The sequence below is a fragment of the Setaria viridis genome, chromosome 8 (assembly GCF_005286985.2).
Source record: "Setaria viridis chromosome 8, Setaria_viridis_v4.0, whole genome shotgun sequence".
Lineage (NCBI taxonomy): Eukaryota > Viridiplantae > Streptophyta > Magnoliopsida > Poales > Poaceae > Setaria > Setaria viridis.
The window spans coordinates 24459592-24476882 of NC_048270.2; the positions used below are offsets into that span (position 1 = coordinate 24459592).

The following is a 17291-nucleotide window of genomic DNA, read 5'->3' on the forward strand; positions in this document are numbered from 1 at the left end:
TTATTCTTATTTTTCTGTCCTCCCAGTCCGCCGCATTCCTCGGACATTTTCGGGGTTCTTCTGTCCTTCCATTTTGCCGCATTCCTCGGACATTTTCGGGCTTTTCCTCGTGCGCTCGTGGTCGGACGGATAAAACGGTGAGGCGACCCGCACGGAGGACCTTGGATGCGGGGCCCACGCGGCTCGGGCGGCGCGTCGAGGTGCGGGCATAAGAGCAAGGAGAGTGGCTAGTATGTCGGATGCGATCATACCAGCACTAAAGCACCGGATCCCATCAGAACTCCGAAGTTAAGCGTGCTTGGGCGAGAGTAGTACTAGGAAGGGTGACCTCCTGGGAAGTCCTCGTGTTGCATTCCTTTTTTTTTATTATTATTTTTCTGTCCTCCCAGTTCGCCGCATTCCTCGGACATTTTCGGGGTTCTTCTGTCCTTCCATTTCGCCGCATTCCTCGGACATTTTCGGGCTTTTCCTCGTGCGCTCGTGGTCGGACGGATAAAACGGTGAGGCGACCCGCACGGAGGACCTTGGATGCGGGGCCCACGCGGCTCGGGCGGCGCGTCGAGGTGCGGGCATAAGAGCAAGGAGAGTGGCTAGTATGTCGGATGCGATCATACCAGCACTAAAGCACCGGATCCCATCAGAATTCCGAAGTTAAGCATTCCGAAGTTAAGCGTGCTTGGGCGAGAGTAGTACTAGGATGGGTGACCTCCTGGGAAGTCCTCGTGTTGCATTCCTTTTTTTTATTATTATTTTTCTGTCCTCCCAGTTCGCCGCATTCCTCGGACATTTTCGGGGTTCTTCTGTCCTTCCATTTCACCGCATTCCTCGGACATTTTCGGGCTTTTCCTCGTGCGCTCGTGGTCGGACGGATAAAACGGTGAGGCGACCCGCACGGAGGACCTTGGATGCGGGGCCCACGCGGCTCGGGCGGCGCGTCGAGGTGAGGGCATAAGAGCAAGGAGAGTGGCTAGTATGTCGGATGCGATCATACCAGCACTAAAGCACCGGATCCCATCAGAACTCCGAAGTTAAGCGTGCTTGGGCGAGCGTAGTACTAGGATGGGTGACCTCCTAAGTTAAGCGTGCTTGGGCGAGAGTAGTACTAGGATGGGTGACCTCCTTGGAAGTCCTCGTGTTGCATTCCTTTTTTTTTATTATTATTTTTCTGTCCTCCCAGTCCGCCGCATTCCTCGGACATTTTCGGGGTTCTTCTGTCCTTCCATTTTGCCGCATTCCTCGGACATTTTCGGGCTTTTCCTCGTGCGCTCGTGGTCGGACGGATAAAATGGTGAGGCGACCCGCACGGAGGACCTTGGATGCGGGGCCCACGCGGCTCGGGCGGCGCGTCGAGGTGCGGGCATAAGAGCAAGGAGAGTGGCTAGTATGTCGGATGCGATCATACCAGCACTAAAGCACCGGATCCCATCAGAACTCCGAAGTTAAGCGTGCTTGGGCGAGAGTAGTACTAGGAAGGGTGACCTCCTGGGAAGTCCTCGTGTTGCATTCCTTTTTTTTTATTATTATTTTTCTGTCCTCCCAGTTCACCGCATTCCTTGGACATTTTCGGGGTTCTTCTGTCCTTCCATTTCACCGCATTCCTCGGACATTTTCGGGCTTTTCCTCGTGCGCTCGTGGTCGGACGGATAAAACGGTGAGGCGACCCGCACGGAGGACCTTGGATGCGGGGCCCACGCGGCTCGGGCGGCGCGTCGAGGTGAGGGCATAAGAGCAAGGAGAGTGGCTAGTATGTTGGATGCGATCATACCAGCTCTAAAGCACCGGATCCCATCAGAACTCCGAAGTTAAGCGTGCTTGGGCGAGAGTAGTACTAGGATGGGTGACCTCCTAAGTTAAGCGTGCTTGGGCGAGAGTAGTACTAGGATGGGTGACCTCCTGGGAAGTCCTCGTGTTGCATTCCTTTTTTTTTATTATTATTTTTCTGTCCTCCCAGTTCGCCGCATTCCTCGGACATTTTCGGGGTTCTTCTGTCCTTCCATTTCGCCGCATTCCTCGGACATTTTCGGGCTTTTCCTCGTGCGCTCGTGGTCGGACGGATAAAACGGTGAGGCGACCCGCACGGAGGACCTTGGATGCGGGGCCCACGCGGCTTGGGCGGCGCGTCGAGGTGCGGGCATAAGAGCAAGGAGAGTGGCTAGTATGTCGGATGCGATCATACCAGCACTAAAGCACCGGATCCCATCAGAACTCCGAAGTTAAGCGTGCTTGGGCGAGAGTAGTACTAGGAAGGGTGACCTCCTGGGAAGTCCTCGTGTTGCATTCCTTTTTTTTTATTATTATTTTTCTGTCCTCCCAGTTCGCCGCATTCCTCGAACATTTTCGGGGTTCTTCTGTCCTTCCATTTCGCCGCATTCCTCGGACATTTTCGGGCTTTTCCTCGTGCGCTCGTGGTCGGACGGATAAAACGGTGAGGCGACCCGCACGGAGGACCTTGGATGCGGGGCCCACGCGGCTCGGGCGGCGCGTCGAGGTGCGGGCATAAGAGCAAGGAGAGTGGCTAGTATGTCGGATGCGATCATACCAGCACTAAAGCACCGGATCCCATCAGAATTCCGAAGTTAAGCATTCCGAAGATAAGCGTGCTTGGGCGAGAGTAGTACTAGGATGGGTGACCTCCTGGGAAGTCCTCGTGTTGCATTCCTTTTTTTTTTATTATTTTTCTGTCCTCCCAGTTCGCCGCATTCCTCGGACATTTTCGGGGTTCTTCTGTCCTTCCATTTCACCGCATTCCTCGGACATTTTCGGGCTTTTCCTCGTGCGCTCGTGGTCGGACGGATAAAACGGTGAGGCGACCCGCACGGAGGACCTTGGATGCGGGGCCCACGCGGCTCGGGCGGCGCGTCGAGGTGAGGGCATAAGAGCAAGGAGAGTGGCTAGTATGTCGGATGCGATCATACCAGCACTAAAGCACCGGATCCCATCAGAACTCCGAAGTTAAGCGTGCTTGGGCGAGCGTAGTACTAGGATGGGTGACCTCCTAAGTTAAGCGTGCTTGGGCGAGAGTAGTACTAGGATGGGTGACCTCCTTGGAAGTCCTCGTGTTGCATTCCTTTTTTTTTATTATTATTTTTCTGTCCTCCCAGTCCGCCGCATTCCTCGGACATTTTCGGGGTTCTTCTGTCCTTCCATTTTGCCGCATTCCTCGGACATTTTCGGGCTTTTCCTCATGCGCTCGTGGTCGGACGGATAAAACGGTGAGGCGACCCGCACGGAGGACCTTGGATGCGGGGCCCACGCGGCTCGGGCGGCGCGTCGAGGTGCGGGCATAAGAGCAAGGAGAGTGGCTAGTATGTCGAATGCGATCATACCAGCACTAAAGCACCGGATCCCATCAGAACTCCGAAGTTAAGCGTGCTTGGGCGAGAGTAGTACTAGGAAGGGTGACCTCCTGGGAAGTCCTCGTGTTGCATTCCTTTTTTTTTATTATTATTTTTCTGTCCTCCCAGTTCGCCGCATTCCTCGGACATTTTCGGGGTTCTTCTGTCCTTCCATTTCGCCGCATTCCTCGGACATTTTCGGGCTTTTCCTCGTGCGCTCGTGGTCGGACGGATAAAACGGTGAGGCGACCCGCACGGAGGACCTTGGATGCGGGGCCCACGCGGCTCGGGCGGCGCGTCGAGGTGCGGGCATAAGAGCAAGGAGAGTGGCTAGTATGTCGGATGCGATCATACCAGCACTAAAGCACCGGATCCTATCAGAATTCCGAAGTTAAGCATTCCGAAGTTAAGCGTGCTTGGGCGAGAGTAGTACTAGGATGGGTGACCTCCTGGGAAGTCCTCGTGTTGCATTCCTTTTTTTTATTAGTATTTTTCTGTCCTCCCAGTTCGCCGCATTCCTCGGACATTTTCGGGGTTCTTCTGTCCTTCCATTTCACCGCATTCCTCGGACATTTTCGGGCTTTTCCTCGTGCGCTCGTGGTCGGACGGATAAAACGGTGAGGCGACCCGCACGGAGGACCTTGGATGCGGGGCCCACGCGGCTCGGGCGGCGCGTCGAGGTGAGGGCATAAGAGCAAGGAGAGTGGCTAGTATGTCGGATGCCATCATACCAGCACTAAAGCACCGGATCCCATCAGAACTCCGAAGTTAAGCGTGCTTGGGCGAGCGTAGTACTAGGATGGGTGACCTCCTAAGTTAAGCGTGCTTGGGCGAGAGTAGTACTAGGATGGGTGACCTCCTTGGAAGTCCTCGTGTTGCATTCCTTTTTTTTTATTATTATTTTTCTGTCCTCCCAGTCCGCCGCATTCCTCGGACATTTTCGGGGTTCTTCTGTCCTTCCATTTTGCCGCATTCCTCGGACATTTTCGGGCTTTTCCTCGTGCGCTCGTGGTCGGACGGATAAAACGGTGAGGCGACCCGCACGGAGGACCTTGGATGCGGGGCCCACGCGGCTCGGGCGGCGCGTCGAGGTGCGGGCATAAGAGCAAGGAGAGTGGCTAGTATGTCGGATGCGATCATACCAGCACTAAAGCACCGGATCCCATCAGAACTCCGAAGTTAAGCGTGCTTGGGCGAGAGTAGTACTAGGAAGGGTGACCTCCTGGGAAGTCCTCGTGTTGCATTCCTTTTTTTTTATTATTATTTTTCTGTCCTCCCAGTTCGCCGCATTCCTCGGACATTTTCGGGGTTCTTCTATCCTTCCATTTCGCCGCATTCCTCGGACATTTTCGGGCTTTTCCTCGTGCGCTCGTGGTCGGACGGATAAAACGGTGAGGCGACCCGCACGGAGGACCTTGGATGCGGGGCCCACGCGGCTCGGGCGGCGCGTCGAGGTGCGGGCATAAGAGCAAGGAGAGTGGCTAGTATGTCGGATGCGATCATACCAGCACTAAAGCACCGGATCCCATCAGAATTCCGAAGTTAAGCATTCCGAAGTTAAGCGTGCTTGGGCGAGAGTAGTACTAGGATGGGTGACCTCCTGGGAAGTCCTCGTGTTGCATTCCTTTTTTTTATTATTATTTTTCTGTCCTCCCAGTTCGCCGCATTCCTCGGACATTTTCGGGGTTCTTCTGTCCTTCCATTTCACCGCATTCCTCGGACATTTTCGGGCTTTTCCTCGTGCGCTCGTGGTCGGACGGATAAAACGGTGAGGCGACCCGCACGGAGGACCTTGGATGCGGGGCCCACGCGGCTCGGGCGGCGCGTCGAGGTGAGGGCATAAGAGCAAGGAGAGTGGCTAGTATGTCGGATGCGATCATACCAGCACTAAAGCACCGGATCCCATCAGAACTCCGAAGTTAAGCGTGCTTGGGCGAGAGTAGTACTAGGATGGGTGACCTCCTAAGTTAAGCGTGCTTGGGCGAGAGTAGTACTAGGATGGGTGACCTCCTGGGAAGTCCTCGTGTTGCATTCCTTTTTTTTTATTATTATTTTTCTGTCCTCCCAGTTCGCCGCATTCCTCGGACATTTTCGGGGTTCTTCTGTCCTTCCATTTCGCCGCATTCCTCGGACATTTTCGGGCTTTTCCTCGTGCGCTCGTGGTCGGACGGATAAAACGGTGAGGCGACCCGCACGGAGGACCTTGGATGCGGGGCCCACGCGGCTTGGGCGGCGCGTCGAGGTGCGGGCATAAGAGCAAGGAGAGTGGCTAGTATGTCGGATGCGATCATACCAGCACTAAAGCACCGGATCCCATCAGAACTCCGAAGTTAAGCGTGCTTGGGCGAGAGTAGTACTAGGATGGGTGACCTCCTAAGTTAAGCGTGCTTGGGCGAGAGTAGTACTAGGATGGGTGACCTCCTGGGAAGTCCTCGTGTTGCATTCCTTTTTTTTTATTATTATTTTTCTGTCCTCCCAGTTCGCCGCATTCCTCGGACATTTTCGGGGTTCTTCTGTCCTTCCATTTCGCCGCATTCCTCGGACATTTTCGGGCTTTTCCTCGTGCGCTCGTGGTCGGACGGATAAAACGGTGAGGCGACCCGCACGGAGGACCTTGGATGCGGGGCCCACGCGGCTCGGGCGGCGCGTCGCGGTGCGGGCATAAGAGCAAGGAGAGTGGCTAGTATGTCGGATGCGATCATACCAGCACTAAAGCATCGGATCCCATCAGAACTCCGAAGTTAAGCGTGCTTGGCGAGAGTAGTACTAGGATGGGTGACCTCCTGGGATGTCCTCGTGTTGCATTCCTTTTTTTTTATTATTATTTTTCTGTCCTCCCAGTTCGCCGCATTCCTCGGACATTTTCGGGGTTCTTCTGTCCTTCCATTTCGCCGCATTCCTCGGACATTTTCGGGCTTTTCCTCGTGCGCTCGTGGTCGGACGGATAAAACGGTGAGGCGACCCGCACGGAGGACCTTGGATGCGGGGCCCACGCGGCTCGGGCGGCGCGTCGAGGTGCGGGCATAAGAGCAAGGAGAGTGGCTAGTATGTCGGATGCGATCATACCAGCACTAAAGCACCGGATCCCATCAGAATTCCGAAGTTAAGCATTCCGAAGTAAAGCGTGCTTGGGCGAGAGTAGTACTAGGATGGGTGACCTCCTGGGAAGTCCTCGTGTTGCATTCCTTTTTTTTATTATTATTTTTCTGTCCTCCCAGTTCGCCGCATTCCTCGGACATTTTCGGGGTTCTTCTGTCCTTCCATTTCACCGCATTCCTCGGACATTTTCGGGCTTTTCCTCGTGCGCTCGTGGTCGGACGGATAAAACGGTGAGGCGACCCGCACGGAGGACCTTGGATGCGGGGCCCACGCGGCTCGGGCGGCGCGTCGAGGTGAGGGCATAAGAGCAAGGAGAGTGGCTAGTATGTCGGATGCGATCATACCAGCACTAAAGCACCGGATCCCATCAGAACTCCGAAGTTAAGCGTGCTTGGGCGAGAGTAGTACTAGGATGGGTGACCTCCTAAGTTAAGCGTGCTTGGGCGAGAGTAGTACTAGGATGGGTGACCTCCTGGGAAGTCCTCGTGTTGCATTCCTTTTTTTTTATTATGATTTTTCTGTCCTCCCAGTTCGCCGCATTCCTCGGACATTTTCGGGGTTCTTCTGTCCTTCCATTTCGCCGCATTCCTCGGACATTTTCGGGCTTTTCCTCGTGCGCTCGTGGTCGGACGGATAAAACGGTGAGGCGACCCGCACGGAGGACCTTGGATGCGGGGCCCACGCGGCTTGGGCGGCGCGTCGAGGTGCGGGCATAAGAGCAAGGAGAGTGGCTAGTATGTCGGATGCGATCATACCAGCACTAAAGCATCGGATCCCATCAGAACTCCGAAGTTAAGCGTGCTTGGCGAGAGTAGTACTAGGATGGGTGACCTCCTGGGATGTCCTCGTGTTGCATTCCTTTTTTTTTATTATTATTTTTCTGTCCTCCCAGTTCGCCGCATTCCTCGGACATTTTCGGGGTTCTTCTGTCCTTCCATTTCGCCGCATTCCTCGGACATTTTCGGGCTTTTCCTCGTGCGCTCGTGGTCGGACGGATAAAACGGTGAGGCGACCCGCACGGAGGACCTTGGATGCGGGGCCCACGCGGCTCGGGCGGCGCGTCGAGGTGCGGGCATAAGAGCAAGGAGAGTGGCTAGTATGTCGGATGCGATCATACCAGCACTAAAGCACCGGATCCCATCAGAATTCCGAAGTTAAGCATTCCGAAGTTAAGCGTGCTTGGGCGAGAGTAGTACTAGGATGGGTGACCTCCTGGGAAGTCCTCGTGTTGCATTCCTTTTTTTTATTATTATTTTTCTGTCCTCCCAGTTCGCCGCATTCCTCGGACATTTTCGGGGTTCTTCTGTCCTTCCATTTCACCGCATTCCTCGGACATTTTCGGGCTTTTCCTCGTGCGCTCGTGGTCGGACGGATAAAACGGTGAGGCGACCCGCACGGAGGACCTTGGATGCGGGGCCCACGCGGCTCGGGCGGCGCGTCGAGGTGAGGGCATAAGAGCAAGGAGAGTGGCTAGTATGTCGGATGCGATCATACCAGCACTAAATCACCGGATCCCATCAGAACTCCGAAGTTAAGCGTGCTTGGGCGAGAGTAGTACTAGGATGGGTGACCTCCTAAGTTAAGCGTGCTTGGGCGAGAGTAGTACTAGGATGGGTGACCTCCTGGGAAGTCCTCGTGTTGCATTCCTTTTTTTTTATTATTATTTTTCTGTCCTCCCAGTTCGCCGCATTCCTCGAACATTTTCGGGGTTCTTCTGTCCTTCCATTTCGCCGCATTCCTCAGACATTTTCGGGCTTTTCCTCGTGCGCTCGTGGTCGGACGGATAAAACGGTGAGGCGACCCGCACGGAGGACCTTGGATGCGGGGCCCACGCGGCTTGGGCGGCGCGTCGAGGTGCGGGCATAAGAGCAAGGAGAGTGGCTAGTATGTCGGATGCGATCATACCAGCACTAAAGCACCGGATCCCATCAGAACTCCGAAGTTAAGCGTGCTTGGGCGAGAGTAGTACTAGGATGGGTGACCTCCTAAGTTAAGCGTGCTTGGGCGAGAGTAGTACTAGGATGGGTGACCTCCTGGGAAGTCCTCGTGTTGCATTCCTTTTTTTTTATTATTATTTTTCTGTCCTCCCAGTTCGCCGCATTCCTCGGACATTTTCGGGGTTCTTCTGTCCTTCCATTTCGCCGCATTCCTCGGACATTTTCGGGCTTTTCCTCGTGCGCTCGTGGTCGGACGGATAAAACGGTGAGGCGACCCGCACGGAGGACCTTGGCTGCGGGGCCCACGCGGCTCGGGCGGCGCGTCGCGGTGCGGGCATAAGAGCAAGGAGAGTGGCTAGTATGTCGGATGCGATCATACCAGCACTAAAGCATCGGATCCCATCAGAACTCCGAAGTTAAGCGTGCTTGGGCGAGAGTAGTACTAGGATGGGTGACCTCCTGGGATGTCCTCGTGTTGCATTCCTTTTTTTTTATTATTATTTTTCTGTCCTCCCAGTTCGCCGCATTCCTCGGACATTTTCGGGGTTCTTCTGTCCTTCCATTTCGCCGCATTCCTCGGACATTTTCGGGCTTTTCCTCGTGCGCTCGTGGTCGGACGGATAAAACGGTGAGGCGACCCGCACGGAGGACCTTGGATGCGGGGCCCACGCGGCTCGGGCGGCGCGTCGAGGTGCGGGCATAAGAGCAAGGAGAGTGGCTAGTATGTCGGATGCGATCATACCAGCACTAAAGCACCGGATCCCATCAGAACTCCGAAGTTAAGCGTGCTTGGGCGAGAGTAGTACTAGGATGGGTGACCTCCTAAGTTAAGCGTGCTTGGGCGAGAGTAGTACTAGGATGGGTGACCTCCTGGGAAGTCCTCGTGTTGCATTCCTTTTTTTTTATTATTATTTTTCTGTCCTACCAGTTCGCCGCATTCCTCGGACATTTTCGGGGTTCTTCTGTCCTTCCATTTCGCCGCATTCCTCGGACATTTTCGGGCTTTTCCTCGTGCGCTCGTGGTCGGACGGATAAAACGGTGAGGCGACCCGCACGGAGGACCTTGGATGCGGGGCCCACGCGGCTCGGGCGGCGCGTCGAGGTGCGGGCATAAGAGCAAGGAGAGTGGCTAGTATGTCGGATGCGATCATACCAGCACTAAAGCACCGGATCCCATCAGAACCCCGAAGTTAAGCGTGCTTGGGTGAGAGTAGTACTAGGATGGTTGACCTCCTGGGAAGTCCTCGTGTTGCATTCCTTTTTTATTATTATTATTTTTCTGTCCTCCCAGTTCGCCGCATTCCTCGGACATTTTCGGGGTTCTTCTGTCCTTCCATTTCGCCGCATTCCTCGGACATTTTCGGGCTTTTCCTCGTGCGCTCGTGGTCGGACGGATAAAACGGTGAGGCGACCCGCACGGAGGACCTTGGATGCGGGGCCCACGCGGCTCGGGCGGCGCGTCGAGGTGCGGGCATAAGAGCAAGGAGAGTGGCTAGTATGTCGGATGCGATCATACCAGCACTAAAGCATCGGATCGCATCAGAACTCCGAAGTTAAGCGTGCTTGGGCGAGAGTAGTACTAGGATGGGTGACCTCCTGGGAAGTCCTCGTGTTGCATTCCTTTTTTTTTATTATTATTTTTCTGTCCTCCCAGTTCGCCGCATTCCTCGGACATTTTCGGGGTTCTTCTGTCCTTCCATTTCGCCGCATTCCTCGGACATTTTCGGGCTTTTCCTCGTGCGCTCGTGGTCGGACGGATAAAACGGTGAGGCGACCCGCACGGAGGACCTTGGATGCGGGGCCCACGCGGCTCGGGCGGCGCGTCGAGGTGCGGGCATAAGAGCAAGGAGACTGGCTAGTATGTCGGATGCGATCATACCAGCACTAAAGCACCGGATCCGATCAGAACTCCGAAGTTAAGCGTACTTGGGCGAGAGTGGTACTAGGATGGGTGACCTCCTGGGAAGTCCTCGTGTTGCATTCCTTTTTTTTTATTATTATTTTTCTGTCCTTCCAGTTCGCCGCATTCCTCGGACATTTTCGGGGTTCTTCTGTCCTTCCATTTCGCCGCATTCCTCGGACATTTTCGGGCTTTTCCTCGTGCGCTCGTGGTCGGACGGATAAAACGGTGAGGCGACCCGCACGGAGGACCTTGGATGCGGGGCCCACGCGGCTCGGGCGGCACGTCGAGGTGCGGGCATAAGAGCAAGGAGAGTGGCTAGTATGTCGGATGCGATCATACCAGCACTAAAGCATCGGATCCCATCAGAACTCCGAAGTTAAGCGTGCTTGGGCGAGAGTAGTACTAGGATGGGTGACCTCCTGGGAAGTCCTCGTGTTGGATTCCTTTTTTTTGTTATTATTTTTCTGTCCTCCCAGTTCGCCGCATTCCTCGGACATTTTCGGGGTTCTTCTGTCCTTCCATTTCGCCGCATTCCTCGGACATTTTCGGGCTTTTCCTCGTGCGCTCGTGGTCGGACGGATAAAACGGTGAGGCGACCCGCACGGAGGACCTTGGATGCGGGGCCCACGCGGCTCGGGCGGCGCGTCGAGGTGCGGGCATAAGAGCAAGGAGAGTGGCTAGTATGTCGGATGCGATCATACCAGCACTAAAGCACCGGATCCCATCAGAACTCCGAAGTTAAGCATGCTTGGGCGAGAGTAGTACTAGGAAGGGTGACCTCCTGGGAAGTCCTCGTGTTGCATTCCTTTTTTTTTATTATTATTTTTCTGTCCTCCCAGTTCGCCGCATTCCTCGGACATTTTCGGGGTTCTTCTGTCCTTCCATTTCGCCGCATTCCTCGGACATTTTCGGGCTTTTCCTCGTGCGCTCGTGGTCGGACGGATAAAATGGTGAGGCGACCCGCACGGAGGACCTTGGATGCGGGGCCCACGCGGCTCGGGCGGCGCGTCGAGGTGCGGGCATAAGAGCAAGGAGAGTGGCTAGTATGTCGGATGCGATCATACCAGCACTAAAGCACCGGATTCGATCAGAACTCCGAAGTTAAGCGTGCTTGGGCGAGAGTAGTACTAGGATGGGTCACCTCCTGGGAAGTCCTCGTGTTGCATTCCTTTTTTTTTATTATTATTTTTCTGTCCTCCCAGTTCGCCGCATTCCTCGAACATTTTCGGGGTTCTTCTATCCTTCCATTTCGCCGCATTCCTCGGACATTTTCGGGCTTTTCCTCGTGCGCTCGTGGTCGGACGGATAAAACGGTGAGGCGACCCGCACGGAGGACCTTGGATGCGGGGCCCACGCGGCTCGGGCGGCGCGTCGAGGTGCGGGCATAAGAGCAAGGAGAGTGGCTAGTATGTCGGATGCAATCATACCAGCACTAAAGCACCGGATCCCATCAGAACTCCGAAGTTAAGCGTGCTTGGGCGAGAGTAGTACTAGGATGGGTGACCTCCTGGGAAGTCCTCGTGTTGCATTCCTTTTTTTTTTATTATTATTTTTCTGTCCTCCCAGTTCGCCGCATTCCTCGGACATTTTCGGGGTTCTTCTGTCCTTCCATTTCGCCGCATTCCTCGGACATTTTCGGGCTTTTCCTCGTGCGCTCGTGGTCGGACGGATAAAACGGTGAGGCGACCCGCACGGAGGACCTTGGATGCGGGGCCCACGCGGCTCGGGCGGCGCGTCGAGGTGCGGGCATAAGAGCAAGGAGAGTGGCTAGTATGTTGGATGCGATCATATCAGCACTAAAGCACCGGATCCCATCAGAACTCCGAAGTTAAGCGTGCTTGGGCGAGAGTTGCGAAGTTAAGCGTGCTTGGGCGAGAGTAGTACTAGGATGGGTGACCTCCTGGGAAGTCCTCGTGTTGCATTCCTTTTTTTTTATTATTATTTTTCTGTCCTCCCAGTTCGCCGCATTCCTCGGACATTTTCGGGGTTCTTCTGTCCTTCCATTTCGCCGCATTCCTCGGACATTTTCGGGCTTTTCCTCGTGCGCTCGTGGTCGGACGGATAAAACGGTGAGGCGACCCGCACGGAGGACCTTGGATGCGGGGCCCACGCGGCTCGGGCGGCGCGTCGAGGTGCGGGCATAAGAGCAAGGAGAGTGGCTAGTATGTTGGATGCGATCATACCAGCACTAAAGCACCGGATCCCATCAGAACTCCGAAGTTAAGCGTGCTTGGGCGAGAGTTGCGAAGTTAAGCGTGCTTGGGCGAGAGTAGTACTAGGATGGGTGACCTCCTGGGAAGTCCTCGTGTTGCATTCCTTTTTTTTTATTATTATTTTTCTGTCCTCCCAGTTCGCCGCATTCCTCGGACATTTTCGGGGTTCTTCTGTCCTTCCATTTCGCCGCATTCCTCGGACATTTTCGGGCTTTTCCTCGTGCGCTCGTGGTCGGACGGATAAAACGGTGAGGCGACCCGCACGGAGGACCTTGGATGCGGGGCCCACGCGGCTCGGGCGGCGCGTCGAGGTGCGGGCATAAGAGCAAGGAGAGTGGCTAGTATGTTGGATGCGATCATATCAGCACTAAAGCACCGGATCCCATCAGAACTCCGAAGTTAAGCGTGCTTGGGCGAGAGTTGCGAAGTTAAGCGTGCTTGGGCGAGAGTAGTACTAGGATGGGTGACCTCCTGGGAAGTCCTCGTGTTGCATTCCTTTTTTTTTATTATTATTTTTCTGTCCTCCCAGTTCGCCGCATTCCTCGGACATTTTCGGGGTTCTTCTGTCCTTCCATTTCGCCGCATTCCTCGGACATTTTCGGGCTTTTCCTCGTGCGCTCGTGGTCGGACGGATAAAATGGTGAGGCGACCCGCACGGAGGACCTTGGATGCGGGGCCCACGCGGCTCGTACGGCGCGTCGAGGTGCGGGCATAAGAGCAAGGAGAGTGGCTAGTATGTCGGATGCGATCATACCAGCACTAAAGCACCGGATCCCATCAGAACTCCGAAGTTAAGCGTGCTTGGGCGAGAGTAGTACTAGGATGGGTGACCTCCTGGGAAGTCCTCGTGTTGCATTCCTTTTTTTTTCTTATTATTTTTCTGTCCTCCCAATTCGCCGCATTCGTCGGACATTTTCGGGGTTCTTCTGTCCTTCCATTTCGCCGCATTCCTCGGACATTTTCGGGCTTTTCCTCGTGCGCTCGTGGTCGGACGGATAAAACGGTGAGGCGACCCGCACGGAGGACCTTGGATGCGGGGCCCACGCGGCTCGGGCGGCGCGTCGAGGTGCGGGCATAAGAGCAAGGAGAGTGGCTAGTATGTCGGATGCGATCATACCAGCACTAAAGCACCGGATCCCATCAGAACTCCGAAGTTAAGCGTGCTTGGGCGAGAGTAGTACTAGGATGGGTGACCTCCTAAGTTAAGCGTGCTTGGGCGAGAGTAGTACTAGGATGGGTGACCTCCTGGGAAGTCCTCGTGTTGCATTCCTTTTTTTTTATTATTATTTTTCTGTCCTACCAGTTCGCCGCATTCCTCGGACATTTTCGGGGTTCTTCTGTCCTTCCATTTCGCCGCATTCCTCGGACATTTTCGGGCTTTTCCTCGTGCGCTCGTGGTCGGACGGATAAAACGGTGAGGCGACCCGCACGGAGGACCTTGGATGCGGGGCCCACGCGGCTCGGGCGGCGCGTCGAGGTGCGGGCATAACAGCAAGGAGAGTGGCTAGTATGTCGGATGCGATCATACCAGCACTAAAGCACCGGATCCCATCAGAACCCCGAAGTTAAGCGTGCTTGGGTGAGAGTAGTACTAGGATGGTTGACCTCCTGGGAAGTCCTCGTGTTGCATTCCTTTTTTATTATTATTATTTTTCTGTCCTCCCAGTTCGCCGCATTCCTCGGACATTTTCGGGGTTCTTCTGTCCTTCCATTTCGCCGCATTCCTCGGACATTTTCGGGCTTTTCCTCGTGCGCTCGTGGTCGGACGGATAAAACGGTGAGGCGACCCGCACGGAGGACCTTGGATGCGGGGCCCACGCGGCTCGGGCGGCGCGTCGAGGTGCGGGCATAAGAGCAAGGAGAGTGGCTAGTATGTCGTATGCGATCATACCAGCACTAAAGCATCGGATCGCATCAGAACTCCGAAGTTAAGCGTGCTTGGGCGAGAGTAGTACTAGGATGGGTGACCTCCTGGGAAGTCCTCGTGTTGCATTCCTTTTTATTTATTATTATTTTTCTGTCCTCCCAGTTCGCCGCATTCCTCGGACATTTTCGGGGTTCTTCTGTCCTTCCATTTCGCCGCATTCCTCGGACATTTTCGGGCTTTTCCTCGTGCGCTCGTGGTCGGACGGATAAAACGGTGAGGCGACCCGCACGGAGGACCTTGGATGCGGGACCCACGCGGCTCGGGCGGCGCGTCGAGGTGCGGGCATAAGAGCAAGGAGACTGGCTAGTATGTCGGATGCGATCATACCAGCACTAAAGCACCGGATCCGATCAGAACTCCGAAGTTAAGCGTACTTGGGCGAGAGTGGTACTAGGATGGGTGACCTCCTGGGAAGTCCTCGTGTTGCATTCCTTTTTTTTTATTATTATTTTTCTGTCCTTCCAGTTCGCCGCATTCCTCGGACATTTTCGGGGTTCTTCTGTCCTTCCATTTCGCCTCATTCCTCGGACATTTTCGGGCTTTTCCTCGTGCGCTCGTGGTCGGACGGATAAAACGGTGAGGCGACCCGCACGGAGGACCTTGGATGCGGGGCCCACGCGGCTCGGGCGGCACGTCGAGGTGCGGGCATAAGAGCAAGGAGAGTGGCTAGTATGTCGGATGCGATCATACCAGCACTAAAGCACCGGATCCCATCAGAACTCCGAAGTTAAGCGTGCTTGGGCGAGAGTAGTACTAGGATGGGTGACCTCGTGGGAAGTCCTCGTGTTGGATTCCTTTTTTTTGTTATTATTTTTCTGTCCTCCCAGTTCGCCGCATTCCTCGGACATTTTCGGGGTTCTTCTGTCCTTCCATTTCGCCGCATTCCTCGGACATTTTCGGGCTTTTCCTCGTGCGCTCGTGGTCGGACGGATAAAACGGTGAGGCGACCCGCACGGAGGACCTTGGATGCGGGGCCCACGCGGCTCGGGCGGCGCGTCGAGGTGCGGTCATAAGAGCAAGGAGAGTGGCTAGTATGTCGGATGCGATCATACCAGCACTAAAGCACCGGATCCCATCAGAACTCCGAAGTTAAGCGTGCTTGGGCGAGAGTAGTACTAGGAAGGGTGACCTCCTGGGAAGTCCTCGTGTTGCATTCCTTTTTTTTTATTATTATTTTTCTGTCCTCCCAGTTCGCCGCATTCCTCGGACATTTTCGGGGTTCTTCTGTCCTTCCATTTCGCCGCATTCCTCGGACATTTTCGGGCTTTTCCTCGTGCGCTCGTGGTCGGACGGATAAAATGGTGAGGCGACCCGCACGGAGGACCTTGGATGCGGGGCCCACGCGACTCGGGCGGCGCGTCGAGGTGCGGGCATAAGAGCAAGGAGAGTGGCTAGTATGTCGGATGCGATCATACCAGCACTAAAGCACCGGATTCGATCAGAACTCCGAAGTTAAGCGTGCTTGGGCGAGAGTAGTACTAGGATGGGTCACCTCCTGGGAAGTCCTCGTGTTGCATTCCTTTTTTTTTATTATTATTTTTCTGTCCTCCCAGTTCGCCGCATTCCTCGAACATTTTCGGGGTTCTTCTATCCTTCCATTTCGCCGCATTCCTCGGACATTTTCGGGCTTTTCCTCGTGTGCTCGTGGTCAGACGGATAAAACGGTGAGGCAACCCGCACGGAGGACCTTGGATGCGGGGCCCACGCGGCTCGGGCGGCGCGTCGAGGTGCGGGCATAAGAGCAAGGAGAGTGGCTAGTATGTCGGATGCAATCATACCAGCACTAAAGCACCGGATCCCATCAGAACTCCGAAGTTAAGCGTGCTTGGGCGAGAGTAGTACTAGGATGGGTGACCTCCTGGGAAGTCCTCGTGTTGCATTCCTTTTTTTTTATTATTATTTTTCTGTCCTCCCAGTTCGCCGCATTCCTCGGACATTTTCGGGGTTCTTCTGTCCTTCCATTTCGCCGCATTCCTCGGACATTTTCGGGCTTTTCCTCGTGCGCTCGTGGTCGGACGGATAAAACGGTGAGGCGACCCGCACGGAGGACCTTGGATGCGGGGCCCACGCGGCTCGGGCGGCGCGTCGAGGTGCGGGCATAAGAGCAAGGAGAGTGGCTAGTATGTTGGATGCGATCATACCAGCACTAAAGCACCGGATCCCATTAGAACTCCGAAGTTAAGCGTGCTTGGGCGAGAGTAGCGAAGTTAAGCGTGCTTGGGCGAGAGTAGTACTAGGATGGGTGACCTCCTGGGAAGTCCTCGTGTTGCATTCCTTTTTTTTATTATTATTTTTCTGTCCTCCCAGTTCGCCGCATTCCTCGGACATTTTCGGGGTTCTTCTGTCCTTCCATTTCGCCGCATTCCTCGGACATTTTCGGGCTTTTCCTCGTGCGCTCGTGGTCGGACGGATAAAATGGTGAGGCGACCCGCACGGAGGACCTTGGATGCGGGGCCCACGCGGCTCGTGCGGTGCGTCGAGGTGCGGGCATAAGAGCAAGGAGAGTGGCTAGTATGTCGGATGCGATCATACCAGCACTAAAGTACCGGATCCCATCAGAACTCCGAAGTTAACCGTGCTTGGGCGAGAGTAGTACTAGGATGGTTGACCTCCTGGGAAGTCCTCGTGTTGCATTCCTTTTTTTTATTATTATTTTTCTGTCCTCCCAGTTCGCCGCATTCCTCGGACATTTTCGGGGTTCTTCTATCCTTCCATTTCGCCGCATTCCTCGGACATTTTCGGGCTTTTCCTCGTGCGCTCGTGGTCGGACGGATAAAACGGTGAGGCGACCCGCACGGAGGACCTTGGATGCGGGGCCCACGCGGCTCGGGCGGCGCGTCGAGGTGCGGGCATAAGAGCAAGGAGAGTGGCTAGTAT

At 55.1% G+C, this 17291-nt stretch overlaps 24 non-coding genes and 21 pseudogenes across 24 annotated transcripts; all 45 read left to right on the plus strand.

The window, feature by feature from the left end:
• Window positions 1–237: 237 nt before the first annotated feature.
• On the plus strand, window positions 238–356 carry LOC140220401 (5S ribosomal RNA). Its single transcript, XR_011896354.1, has one exon. It is a non-coding gene; the product is annotated as a 5S ribosomal RNA (ribosomal RNA).
• Window positions 357–600: 244 nt separating this feature from the next.
• Window positions 601–734, plus strand: LOC140220601 (5S ribosomal RNA; annotated as a pseudogene).
• A 243-nt stretch (window positions 735–977) lies between these two features.
• On the plus strand, window positions 978–1144 carry LOC140220645 (5S ribosomal RNA; annotated as a pseudogene).
• Window positions 1145–1388: 244 nt separating this feature from the next.
• LOC140220402 (5S ribosomal RNA) lies at window positions 1389–1507 on the plus strand. Its single transcript, XR_011896355.1, has one exon. It is a non-coding gene; the product is annotated as a 5S ribosomal RNA (ribosomal RNA).
• A 244-nt stretch (window positions 1508–1751) lies between these two features.
• LOC140220636 (5S ribosomal RNA) lies at window positions 1752–1918 on the plus strand (annotated as a pseudogene).
• Window positions 1919–2162: 244 nt separating this feature from the next.
• On the plus strand, window positions 2163–2281 carry LOC140220403 (5S ribosomal RNA). Its single transcript, XR_011896356.1, has one exon. It is a non-coding gene; the product is annotated as a 5S ribosomal RNA (ribosomal RNA).
• A 244-nt stretch (window positions 2282–2525) lies between these two features.
• LOC140220605 (5S ribosomal RNA) lies at window positions 2526–2659 on the plus strand (annotated as a pseudogene).
• A 242-nt stretch (window positions 2660–2901) lies between these two features.
• On the plus strand, window positions 2902–3068 carry LOC140220646 (5S ribosomal RNA; annotated as a pseudogene).
• A 244-nt stretch (window positions 3069–3312) lies between these two features.
• LOC140220366 (5S ribosomal RNA) lies at window positions 3313–3431 on the plus strand. The gene has a single exon (XR_011896319.1). It is a non-coding gene; the product is annotated as a 5S ribosomal RNA (ribosomal RNA).
• Window positions 3432–3675: 244 nt separating this feature from the next.
• LOC140220634 (5S ribosomal RNA) lies at window positions 3676–3809 on the plus strand (annotated as a pseudogene).
• Window positions 3810–4052: 243 nt separating this feature from the next.
• Window positions 4053–4219, plus strand: LOC140220650 (5S ribosomal RNA; annotated as a pseudogene).
• Window positions 4220–4463: 244 nt separating this feature from the next.
• On the plus strand, window positions 4464–4582 carry LOC140220404 (5S ribosomal RNA). Its single transcript, XR_011896357.1, has one exon. It is a non-coding gene; the product is annotated as a 5S ribosomal RNA (ribosomal RNA).
• A 244-nt stretch (window positions 4583–4826) lies between these two features.
• Window positions 4827–4960, plus strand: LOC140220602 (5S ribosomal RNA; annotated as a pseudogene).
• A 243-nt stretch (window positions 4961–5203) lies between these two features.
• LOC140220614 (5S ribosomal RNA) lies at window positions 5204–5370 on the plus strand (annotated as a pseudogene).
• Window positions 5371–5614: 244 nt separating this feature from the next.
• LOC140220615 (5S ribosomal RNA) lies at window positions 5615–5781 on the plus strand (annotated as a pseudogene).
• A 244-nt stretch (window positions 5782–6025) lies between these two features.
• LOC140220637 (5S ribosomal RNA) lies at window positions 6026–6143 on the plus strand. The gene has a single exon (XR_011896543.1). It is a non-coding gene; the product is annotated as a 5S ribosomal RNA (ribosomal RNA).
• A 244-nt stretch (window positions 6144–6387) lies between these two features.
• LOC140220604 (5S ribosomal RNA) lies at window positions 6388–6521 on the plus strand (annotated as a pseudogene).
• Window positions 6522–6764: 243 nt separating this feature from the next.
• LOC140220616 (5S ribosomal RNA) lies at window positions 6765–6931 on the plus strand (annotated as a pseudogene).
• Window positions 6932–7175: 244 nt separating this feature from the next.
• Window positions 7176–7293, plus strand: LOC140220638 (5S ribosomal RNA). The gene has a single exon (XR_011896544.1). It is a non-coding gene; the product is annotated as a 5S ribosomal RNA (ribosomal RNA).
• Window positions 7294–7537: 244 nt separating this feature from the next.
• On the plus strand, window positions 7538–7671 carry LOC140220603 (5S ribosomal RNA; annotated as a pseudogene).
• A 243-nt stretch (window positions 7672–7914) lies between these two features.
• On the plus strand, window positions 7915–8081 carry LOC140220628 (5S ribosomal RNA; annotated as a pseudogene).
• Window positions 8082–8325: 244 nt separating this feature from the next.
• LOC140220617 (5S ribosomal RNA) lies at window positions 8326–8492 on the plus strand (annotated as a pseudogene).
• Window positions 8493–8736: 244 nt separating this feature from the next.
• Window positions 8737–8855, plus strand: LOC140220552 (5S ribosomal RNA). Its single transcript, XR_011896504.1, has one exon. It is a non-coding gene; the product is annotated as a 5S ribosomal RNA (ribosomal RNA).
• Window positions 8856–9099: 244 nt separating this feature from the next.
• On the plus strand, window positions 9100–9266 carry LOC140220618 (5S ribosomal RNA; annotated as a pseudogene).
• A 244-nt stretch (window positions 9267–9510) lies between these two features.
• On the plus strand, window positions 9511–9629 carry LOC140220575 (5S ribosomal RNA). Its single transcript, XR_011896520.1, has one exon. It is a non-coding gene; the product is annotated as a 5S ribosomal RNA (ribosomal RNA).
• Window positions 9630–9873: 244 nt separating this feature from the next.
• LOC140220530 (5S ribosomal RNA) lies at window positions 9874–9992 on the plus strand. Its single transcript, XR_011896483.1, has one exon. It is a non-coding gene; the product is annotated as a 5S ribosomal RNA (ribosomal RNA).
• A 244-nt stretch (window positions 9993–10236) lies between these two features.
• LOC140220577 (5S ribosomal RNA) lies at window positions 10237–10355 on the plus strand. The gene has a single exon (XR_011896522.1). It is a non-coding gene; the product is annotated as a 5S ribosomal RNA (ribosomal RNA).
• A 244-nt stretch (window positions 10356–10599) lies between these two features.
• LOC140220566 (5S ribosomal RNA) lies at window positions 10600–10718 on the plus strand. Its single transcript, XR_011896515.1, has one exon. It is a non-coding gene; the product is annotated as a 5S ribosomal RNA (ribosomal RNA).
• A 243-nt stretch (window positions 10719–10961) lies between these two features.
• Window positions 10962–11080, plus strand: LOC140220519 (5S ribosomal RNA). The gene has a single exon (XR_011896471.1). It is a non-coding gene; the product is annotated as a 5S ribosomal RNA (ribosomal RNA).
• Window positions 11081–11324: 244 nt separating this feature from the next.
• On the plus strand, window positions 11325–11443 carry LOC140220567 (5S ribosomal RNA). The gene has a single exon (XR_011896516.1). It is a non-coding gene; the product is annotated as a 5S ribosomal RNA (ribosomal RNA).
• A 244-nt stretch (window positions 11444–11687) lies between these two features.
• On the plus strand, window positions 11688–11806 carry LOC140221049 (5S ribosomal RNA). Its single transcript, XR_011896939.1, has one exon. It is a non-coding gene; the product is annotated as a 5S ribosomal RNA (ribosomal RNA).
• Window positions 11807–12051: 245 nt separating this feature from the next.
• On the plus strand, window positions 12052–12199 carry LOC140220625 (5S ribosomal RNA; annotated as a pseudogene).
• Window positions 12200–12443: 244 nt separating this feature from the next.
• Window positions 12444–12591, plus strand: LOC140220590 (5S ribosomal RNA; annotated as a pseudogene).
• Window positions 12592–12835: 244 nt separating this feature from the next.
• On the plus strand, window positions 12836–12983 carry LOC140220626 (5S ribosomal RNA; annotated as a pseudogene).
• Window positions 12984–13227: 244 nt separating this feature from the next.
• LOC140221046 (5S ribosomal RNA) lies at window positions 13228–13346 on the plus strand. Its single transcript, XR_011896936.1, has one exon. It is a non-coding gene; the product is annotated as a 5S ribosomal RNA (ribosomal RNA).
• A 244-nt stretch (window positions 13347–13590) lies between these two features.
• On the plus strand, window positions 13591–13757 carry LOC140220619 (5S ribosomal RNA; annotated as a pseudogene).
• Window positions 13758–14001: 244 nt separating this feature from the next.
• LOC140220576 (5S ribosomal RNA) lies at window positions 14002–14120 on the plus strand. The gene has a single exon (XR_011896521.1). It is a non-coding gene; the product is annotated as a 5S ribosomal RNA (ribosomal RNA).
• Window positions 14121–14364: 244 nt separating this feature from the next.
• Window positions 14365–14483, plus strand: LOC140220545 (5S ribosomal RNA). The gene has a single exon (XR_011896497.1). It is a non-coding gene; the product is annotated as a 5S ribosomal RNA (ribosomal RNA).
• A 244-nt stretch (window positions 14484–14727) lies between these two features.
• Window positions 14728–14846, plus strand: LOC140220579 (5S ribosomal RNA). Its single transcript, XR_011896524.1, has one exon. It is a non-coding gene; the product is annotated as a 5S ribosomal RNA (ribosomal RNA).
• A 244-nt stretch (window positions 14847–15090) lies between these two features.
• On the plus strand, window positions 15091–15209 carry LOC117834948 (5S ribosomal RNA). The gene has a single exon (XR_004635899.2). It is a non-coding gene; the product is annotated as a 5S ribosomal RNA (ribosomal RNA).
• A 243-nt stretch (window positions 15210–15452) lies between these two features.
• On the plus strand, window positions 15453–15571 carry LOC117834949 (5S ribosomal RNA). Its single transcript, XR_004635900.2, has one exon. It is a non-coding gene; the product is annotated as a 5S ribosomal RNA (ribosomal RNA).
• A 244-nt stretch (window positions 15572–15815) lies between these two features.
• On the plus strand, window positions 15816–15934 carry LOC117834950 (5S ribosomal RNA). The gene has a single exon (XR_004635901.2). It is a non-coding gene; the product is annotated as a 5S ribosomal RNA (ribosomal RNA).
• Window positions 15935–16178: 244 nt separating this feature from the next.
• On the plus strand, window positions 16179–16297 carry LOC117834951 (5S ribosomal RNA). Its single transcript, XR_004635902.2, has one exon. It is a non-coding gene; the product is annotated as a 5S ribosomal RNA (ribosomal RNA).
• Window positions 16298–16541: 244 nt separating this feature from the next.
• On the plus strand, window positions 16542–16689 carry LOC117834877 (5S ribosomal RNA; annotated as a pseudogene).
• A 243-nt stretch (window positions 16690–16932) lies between these two features.
• On the plus strand, window positions 16933–17051 carry LOC117834952 (5S ribosomal RNA). Its single transcript, XR_004635903.2, has one exon. It is a non-coding gene; the product is annotated as a 5S ribosomal RNA (ribosomal RNA).
• The last annotated feature ends 240 nt before the right edge of the window (window positions 17052–17291 follow it).